This window comes from Neopelma chrysocephalum, unplaced genomic scaffold, assembly GCF_003984885.1.
Source record: "Neopelma chrysocephalum unplaced genomic scaffold, ASM398488v2 Primary Assembly neopelma1_67, whole genome shotgun sequence".
Lineage (NCBI taxonomy): Eukaryota > Metazoa > Chordata > Aves > Passeriformes > Pipridae > Neopelma > Neopelma chrysocephalum.
The window spans coordinates 3,163,239-3,172,587 of NW_020897726.1; the positions used below are offsets into that span (position 1 = coordinate 3,163,239).

Consider the following 9,349-nt stretch of genomic DNA (forward strand, 5'->3'; position numbering starts at 1 on the left):
CCCATCAGTGGCAGTGGTAGAGCCTTTGGGATAACATAGTTAAGAAGGGGAACAAAGTTATAGGTGGAAGCAATTACAGCCAGATAAGAGAGGATTGAGAATATGTGAGAGAAACAACTCTGCAGACATCAAGGCCAGAGAATAAGGAGGGGGAGGAGGTGCTGCAGGTGCTGGAGCAGAGATTTCCCTGCAGCCTGTGGTGCAGAACATGGTGAGACAAGCTGTCCACCTGCAGCCCATGAAGGTCCATGGTGGAGCAGAGATCTACCTGCAGCCCATGGAGGACACCATGCTGGCACAGCCCTGAAGGAGGCTGTGACCCCGTGGGAAGCCCATGTTGGAGTAGGCTTCTGGCAGGACCTGTGGCCCCAAGGAGAGAGGAGCCCAAACTGGAGCAGGTGTGCTGTCAGGAGTTGTGACCTCACAGGGGGCCTGCCCCAGAGCAGTCTGTTCCTGAGGGACTGTGCCCTGTGGAAGGGGCACACATTGGAGCAGGGAAAGAGTGTGAGGAGTCCTTCTCCTGAGGAGGAAGGAGTGAGTGGCAGACACAACATCTGATGAACTGACTGCAACCCCCGCTCCCTGTCCCCCTGAGCTGGAAGGGGGAGGAGGTAGAGAATATGGGAGTAAAGTTGAGCCCAGGAAAAAGGGAGGGGTGGGGTAAGGTGTTTTAAGATTTGCTTTTATTTTCTCATTGTCCTGATTAGATTGGTAATAAATTAAACTAATTTCCCCAAGTTGAGTCTGTTTTGCCCATGATGATAACTGCTGAGTGATCTCTCTCTGCCCTTATACCAACCCACGAGCCTTTTGTTATATTTTCTCTGCTCTGTCCAGCTGAGGAGGGGAGTGATAGATCAGCTTTGGTGAGCAGCTGCTGTCCAGCCAGGATCAATCACAAGCACTCCCACACAAGCTCTAGAAAGACTGAGTTCATGACTGTGTTTTGGGAGACTTGTATCACTATGTGCCAGGCCTTCTTGACCTCTCAAAACAATGGCCCCAGGGAAAAATACTTACACTTACTTCCTCTCCTTGTCTATTTATTCCTCAGTGGTCCTATGGACCGAACCCTTGCCTATGTATAAGAAAAAAGGGTAAAGAGAAAAGTACAATACTGGGAGCTCTGCTCCCGCTTGTTTGGGAAAACAAATCTATAGACTCTGTAGTCAAGGGACATGGACATGGCCTTCTCCTTGTTTTCTCTATCTAAACATGGCATCCTGATGTGGGAGGTGCAGAAGCTTTTCACATACTGCTCTCTGCTCTGTAACCATATAGAGCAAGACCACAGCATGTGTGGCAGGAAAAGATTATGCCACAGGAGGGGCTTAGTAGTTAGCTTTCCTCTCTAATGAACTGTGATTAGCTCAACTAAGAAGAAGCAGGGCAAAAGGAGAGTTTCTACATCCTACTGTGAAGAAGGTTATGTCTTCTGTTTTGGTATTGATGAGGGGTTTTCCACTACACTGTAGCTATCTACATGGCCACAACCCTCCAGCAGAACTCCTTTTGGTCTGTATCCTTTTCATTCAGAAAGATTGAAAAGAGGTAAAAAAATTATGTAGGATTCTGATCCGGACTCATGGAATTTGGTTTGTACAGGCTTGGTTAAACAATGAAATAAGCACAGAAAAATTAGCACCATCACTATAATTTCCTGCTGCCTGACATTGGTTGAATATACACACTCAGCTTTCAAAGTGTACATACAAATAACTATGACACAGCCCAATATTTAGGACTTCTGCTTTTTTTTTTAGAAAATACTACCTCCCATTGCCTTGTTTACTTTGGATATATTCTAAATAACAGAATCAATTATATCTATCTAAGATATGTAAAATAGATAAATAAATACAAAATCAATTCCCTTTTCCAAAAGCAACACAGAACAAGTGGTACTTCATGAGGCATGAACAACTTTCTAATTAACGTGAATCTCTAGTTTTAGAACATTTTAAGGCAGTATAGCCTGCAACAATTACTCTTACTTTAAAAACAGTCTGTTTTGTGATGAGTTATGTTCAGCCCTCAGAAGGGAAAAAGTTAAAGAAACATTGTCACAATAATGTCCAAGATTAGCATGCTAATTAAAAAAATATAGTTCTCCTCTGGAGCATCTATTTTTTTTTCTCCAGTTTTGAGCCTTCCATGAAGAACACAGACTGTTATGTATGTGTCCTCTTTAAAATTTCTTGTGTTACAGATGAATCAGTTAGTGAAGAATTCATGACTCATTCCTACAAAAAAATTTCTTGAACTTCCCCACCTATGTGGCCTGAGGATCATACCCCTACTGACTTATCTTCTAGCAAGCTTTCTCATTTTGTTAGCAAGAAGTTCTTAATTTTCTTTTTGATATTGCATCCATGAGGACATGGTTGTTGAGTTATCCCTGAAATGGAAGGCATGATCAAACTCAAGATTTCTAGCATTACAATCTGACTACAAGCATGGCTGGTATGTATCATGGGTAATCATATATTCTGTGGGACAAAGTATTACAGGTAGTTTTAGGCTGACAACTAGTGTGTATCTTAGCAAGGGTATTAATTGCAGATGTTTGGATATTTGATTTCAAGTTTATGCTTTTCAAGCTTACTACAAATGAAATGGAAAATGCAAAACATTAAACAAGGCTACATGGTCAGTGCTTTCCATTTAATGCTGAATCATATGGTTTGCATCTACCACGATGTAAATTTTGTTTACATCTCTGCTAGAGGGTTGTGGCCTTGTAGATAGCTACAGTCTAGTGGAAAACCCCCCATCAATACCAAAGGACAAATAATAGAAGTGGGCAGAAAGTTGATTTTCTCAAAGAGCAGTATAGCAGAAGTAATTCCTTGCAATTAGATGGTTTGACAGAGCAAAGAAGTGAAAGAAGGCAGAAAAAAATTAAGGCTTGAATTCTGAGATCCTGAATCCCTGAAATTCCTGCTAGCATTTGTTGCCAGACCAAAGACCACAGGGACAGAAAGGGTACCTGCTATGTATAAACAGGGAAAATAGTATAAGCAATTTTTCTAAAACTTACCTGTATGAACTGACCCATAAAAATTAAGGGCAGGCAGGGCATCGATTACTTGCACTCAGAGATCCTAAAGTGACTTGTCCAGCTTGTCGTTTGGTCATAATAGGTTTTTTTCTCATTTCTTTAGTAATATGAGATATATAGTGTCCTTTGAAGGATCCTTTACTTACCCTTTTGTATTACTAGTGCATCCCAGTTTTATTCAGCATATTAAAAGAATTGTCCAATAACATTGGACAACAGTGGTAACATATACATTTATATTTTCCTAAAATATCTTCTCCTTCTCCTTCTTCTTCTTCTGCTTTGCTCCCCACTATTTCAACATTCATTCCCAATTTTTGTTCTATCGCCAACAGATAGTTCTGCTGACTATTTTGTGAGTTCAGTATTATAGCAGCACTAGATGCAAGCTTCAGCAAATCTATTTAAAAGGTAAATAGGAAGCATTTGGGGCATTTAAGGAAATGCTCTGGGCAAAATTCAGAAAGCCTGCCTAAAAATAACTAGTTTAGCTTTATGCATGTATTGTCTTTATTTATAGTACAGGTTCAGAGTCCTAAACTTAACTTTCAAACAATCCAGTGCTTTCTGCCATTTGGGAGGTCTGCTGATATTTCCTTTTCTGGTGATCAGGATGGTTCAATATACTCAGAAAGACATTCCCCATTCTCTTTACTTGTTCACAGTGTTCCCATGATTTTTAAGCATAATGAATTCAAGAAAACTGTAGCATAATTTGATGATTTAAGAATCTTTATCCTTATAAAAAACCCCAGGATTTGGTGTCTTGGTAAATGTAAAATAGTTAAAATAGCAGAATTTCATTCAGTGTTTTCTCTTGCAAAGGAAAAGATTTTTTTCCATCTCATAAGTTGCCTCAGTTGTTCTTTTAAACTTAAAACAGGTAACAAACCAGGTGTATCCTGTGTTATGATACTCCAGTGATTTTTATATTGAGAAGTCATGAGAAGATCTTTGTTAAAAAATGATCCATCCATGATAATGCCACCATCTGCTGTCCAAGGAGAATGGAGAGCAATGAAAATGAGAAATAGCAAAATCTCAAACTGACTTGGTGCAGGCTCCCTCCAGCAATCCACAAATCTTAATCAGGCATCTGGCAGGGACTTGGCAGCTTTGCAGTTGTGGGAAGTGAAAAATGATCATAGTTAAACTTATGCCTAGCATCCCCTTATTTTTTACAAAGATGGTAAAATAGTAATGTGGTACCCATTTGCAGGCATGCATCTATGTATAGCTTCAGATGCCCCCCCCAACAAAGCACTTAAACTGCTGACAACATCATGCATGGGCGAACTGTAGTGGTAGTGAATTTGGGTTTGATTAAACTCCCACTCTCTCAGCTGTTTCTCAAGATTTGGTGCACTGTGTTCTTTTTCCTTCTCTGAATGGCACTGAGCATTACCAGTAGTAGCACCATGACTTACTACTACCTCATACTATATTAAATATCCATTTACTTTTTTTCCTTGCAATGACATAACAGAAGAATTTTTTTGATGAGATTAGTCTCTTCACTGCCTGTATATGCTCTGTTTACCTTCAGCTGGGAATTTTTGGGACTGATTAGATGGTGTCTCTGCCATACAACCTACATGAACCAAAGCCAGTGATTTCATGCCTGATAGGCATCATAGACAAGGCATTAGGGGAACTCTCGAAGCTGCCTATATAGAGGCATGGACACATGCAGCCAACTTTTCTTTTGTTTCTGTAATTTTAATCCCTATCTGAAAATTCCACTACATCTAAAACAGATAAGTAACAAGGGTCAAGTTCTTTTGCTCCTCATGCACTCCTTACAACTTCCCTCTCAGATCTGACAGGTTGTTGGCAGTTTTGTACCCATCTGTATTTTTCTTCTGCCTCCAACTCCTCGCCATCTCTTCCTAAATGCGTTCTTTCTTTCACATTGCACAGTGTGAAACTAATGCAGACTGCTGGGTGGTAGGTCTAAACTAGCTTAGACTTCTGTAATCTCACTTTCCTTCACTCACCCTTCAGTCCAGCCCTCTCTCCCCGCCCTTCTTTACACCAGTTTTTCTTACATGACAACATAGTCCTTAGAAGAGAGGCTAGGCATTTGTAAGAGGTGTATTACACAGGGCATTGCCACACAATAGAAAGAAAGAATAGTAATATGAGGAAAAACTAGTAATATGACCTCATTATAAAGCATTTTACTATAACTTGAATTTATATAAAGCCCTTGGTAAAATAGTTAAAATTCTTCATCCTATTTGTTCTTGGTTCTGCATCCCCTCCTGTTCACTTGTTGTATACTCTGGTATGTTCACTTCTGTTGGGCTATCAGGCAGCCTGCTTGCAGTACCTGCTTTTGCTGTCCAGAAACTAGCATATACAAATATTTAGGCCCAAACCCTACTATCAGCTTATTTACTAAGTGCCCTTGTTATTGTGCTAAAGTGTGCATGACTCCATGCCTGAATGAATGAATGAAAATGGTCGCCTTTAACAGGGGGCACTCGAATAATTTGTGGCCTTCTCAGTTCCGAGTGCCATTCAGCAGATGCATCCTGGAGCTCTTCATTCTCTTCATCATTTCACAGTAAAGATACAAATGACCAAATCGGACATAACTTGTTTGGTGAAAATGGATGGGTGAGTTGTGTGTAAATATACCTTGCCTTGGTAGCAGGAGTGCTGTTTGCCTCTGGTTTAGATAGAACCATCTCCTCATGGAGAACTAAGGATCCATTACCTAAACCCACTGTGCAGGTCTATTCAAACACTTGCTAATACAAGTTACAGCTTCTCAAGTTCTTCTAGAGATGCGTCTCTTCCCTTCTGAGGGAGCGTGCATCTACTTTGTTCTTACCAGAAATATGTGCTGCATCAGAGTATTCATAACAGAAAGCAGCTTTTCAGAATGCAACCCTTTTCTCGAAGAACAGGAAGTGGAGCTTCCAGATAACGGAAGCTTTAATTTTCTAGCTGTCTTGGGTGGATTTAGCCCCTGACTTAACAGTGAAATGGCAAGAGGTTTCCCTTGCATAACGATGCACGATGTACTTACAGAGCTAACAGAACATAACTCTGCAGACAAATAGAGAAACTCAGTATGTGTTTCCACTTTTTCTCCCACATTTTTTCCACAAACGGTGTCTCCAGGAGGCTTGGACACATTTGTGCGAGGAGGGAGGCAGTGCCCCTTTCCCCCAACAGGGTGCGCCAAAGAACTGCTCTTCACTCGCCTCGACGGCCTCACACTTGAATTTGGGCTTTTTATGTTACACACTTGAAAGTTTAGTATTAGACCCCTTATTCAGTATGTGGGATTGTGATTTTCTTTTCTGTTACCCTGGTGGCTTGATGGTCTCGCCTGTGCAAAGCTTGCTACCTTATAGCAGCTATTGCTGGGTTATTTTGTCTTGGGCAATGGCCCAGACCCTTCAAAAGCTTGTCTCTTCTGCCTCATGCAATTGCTCGTTCTGTTTCATGCAAATATTTATGTAATCCTATTAATCTATAATGTTATACTGATTAATGTGAGTGTTCCTTCCCTTTCCTAAAAATGGCATAGTTAAATCTGTAGACTTTGATTCATTAACTCATGTCTGTGTTTCAACATGATGGCAGTGTTCTCATTTTTCTTTTCAATGGTGTGATGATGTGGTCACCCTTCTTGATTTCACTTTCTCTTTACACAAGTGCTTTATTGTTCACACAGAACTCTTATTTATAGACGCCTCTAACTGGTAACCTGTGACTGCAGCACAGTGATATTGTTTCTATGCTTTGGCAAAGGACACAGCTTTTCCAAAATAATAGAATATTTTTAGCTGGCCTACGTTCATTATCTGATGCCACACAGAACACAGTAATTAAGTATTTAATGCTTTCATGCACTAAATTAAACTAACTAGCAAATCTAGCTTTAAGAGAGAATTTTCACTGAGGGTGTGTTACCAAGACAGTACCTGTAAGGTAGGGGAAAATGTAATCAAAGGACATGGCAGGTAGTGAAGATATGGCACTATGGAACTATATTTGGTTCTACATTCTATAAGTGACACATTGCTATTTTGAGCTAAACAGCTGTTCTCTCATTTTTATTTATTCAAGATACTAAATTTTTGTAAAGGAGAAACTAATTCCACCAATGCAACCATAACCAGCCTACATTCATGTTACCAGGAGGGCTTGGGACACAGACTACTAAGATGTGAGCTCAAATAGAGGCATAAGCATCAGCGTCAGGGTGGAGCAATCCATACAAATTTTTTCCCACTTGCCAACAGATTGCACACTGCAAGGCAGCAGTGGTGCGCTGTGTTTTGTGAACTTTGTCCTCTCTTTCTTTCTTTCTCCAAGAAGACATCTGCTGCTGTTTCCAGAATGGCAGTATAGGCTCCAAAGTGCCACTAAATTTGAACAGTCAGTTGGAAAAGGTGAAAACTGAACTTCCTGTCTTCTCCTCTTCATGGCCCAAAACGTTATTTGATTTACCAAGGTAGAGATTACTTCAGTAATCAGATTTACTTGTGTATTATTTACTGAGAGTGTCATGTACACTCATAAGCTCTGATCATCAAATATATTTCTCCTCCTAGTGTATTTCTCCCTCTTCTCCCAGTTCGGCTCACTAAGTGTTTTTTAAGAATAACAATGAATATTTACTGCACAAGAAGTACTCTTAGATAATACTTTTGCACAGACTGCCAAACCCCATTATTTTCTGTATTCCAAATTCAAACTGTTAAGAAAAACTTCATTTCAATAGGAAATTAATTTTGTTACAGTAAGAAAATATTTACATGAAGAGACAATTATTAAATTATTACAGTGAGGCTCTCAACTATCTCTTATGTCTGCTTTTCTGGTTTGAAATAGTTGAATCAGTAACATTTCCAAGTCTGAATCTTTCTCATTGATGTTGGAGAGTTTCCTATACCGCGTATCTACATATGATATTTATCTGATGAATCAAGGTATGTGACAGGTACCATTGACTTTGCAGGATCTTACTCTTTTTGTCAACTAATCTGTTTTATGGAATGTTTCCTAACAATTTCCCCACCTGAATAGTTTAACATGAAATATAAGTTTTGCCAGGATGGATTCTTAGCAAATACTAATAGACAGAACATTTAGCCTTTTCCTTTTTTGTGAGATCAAATATTTTCTGCAACTAGCTGCCATCATTCTATCTAGGCTGGTAACTAATAGTTTTGTGTTGTGCTATAAATACAGAGTTCAATGTTGAGAGTTCATGAGGGAAAGATGGGGGAAATACAGCTCTTTTGACCATTCTTAGGATTTCCAGCTTTTAATGCAGGCAGAACCACTATTTCAAAGTAAGTAGTTGTGTGCAGTGTATAATTCATGTTTTTCCCCCTTGAAAATTCTATTTTATTCCAGTCATAGCTGTGCATTTTTTGAATAATTTAAAAGCCAAATGTTTAAGAATGAATGTGAGAATCTCCTCACACTAACTGAGAAAAGGCTACTACTAGCCTGAGTTTAGGCCTTCATATGCTAATATTTGCCTTTCTCATAAACTGCTAGAATATGCAGTTTTGTTATCATTAGCAGAGATTTTCTTCAGATCTTTCAGGACAAAGTTCTTTTTTTGACGTTATTCTTGAGCTTTCAAGTAGTTTGACATGTTCTATGTAAAAACAGCACAATCTTCTGAAGTTGCCAAATTAGTGAGATTAATGAGCTCCCATTTTTAACTATTAATGGCTTCCTATATAAAAGAATTATACTTACTGCAATCACAGATTGTTCATGTTTGAAACTACAGGTTATCAACTTATTATTGTAGCTGTTTGCAGTTTATTTTAGTCTCCTGCTATTCTGATACAGGGCAACTCTGCCTTGAACGTTCTTTATCTGCCAAAATGTATGTGTCTTGTTCAGACTAAATCTTTTTATTGAAATTGGATTATGTAATAAGAATTCATGACTGAATGTTAAGAAATAGAACTCAATTCTGTTTATATTGTAATATGTATAGGGAGGAAAAACCTCCTTCCTGCCAGTGGTTTGGCAGGATAGCAGATACAGGCTTTCTTAGACAAAGATCAAATGAAGTAAATAGTTTCCATTTCTATGTGTACATACAGGTATTATCTTGCAAGATTTGAAAGACACTGACAGGAGACAGATGATGGAATGACTTTCTTCTTTTGCCTGAGCAAAAAAACTTGCATTGCTGCTCTGGTGTGCAAATAAATCACTATCTCAAGTCCTGAGTGGTGTAAAAGCACAGAAGTGGCTTGAAACAACTCATCAGTGACATCCAAATAGTCCTGTTTGTAA

General features: G+C 39.2%; 1 long non-coding RNA gene across 1 annotated transcript; it reads left to right on the forward strand.

Moving 5' to 3' along the window:
- Positions 1-523: 523 nt before the first annotated feature.
- LOC113968351 lies at positions 524-9,349 on the forward strand. The gene is made up of 3 exons (XR_003534484.1): positions 524-660; positions 3,397-3,472; positions 9,154-9,349. It is a non-coding gene; the product is annotated as an uncharacterized LOC113968351 (long non-coding RNA).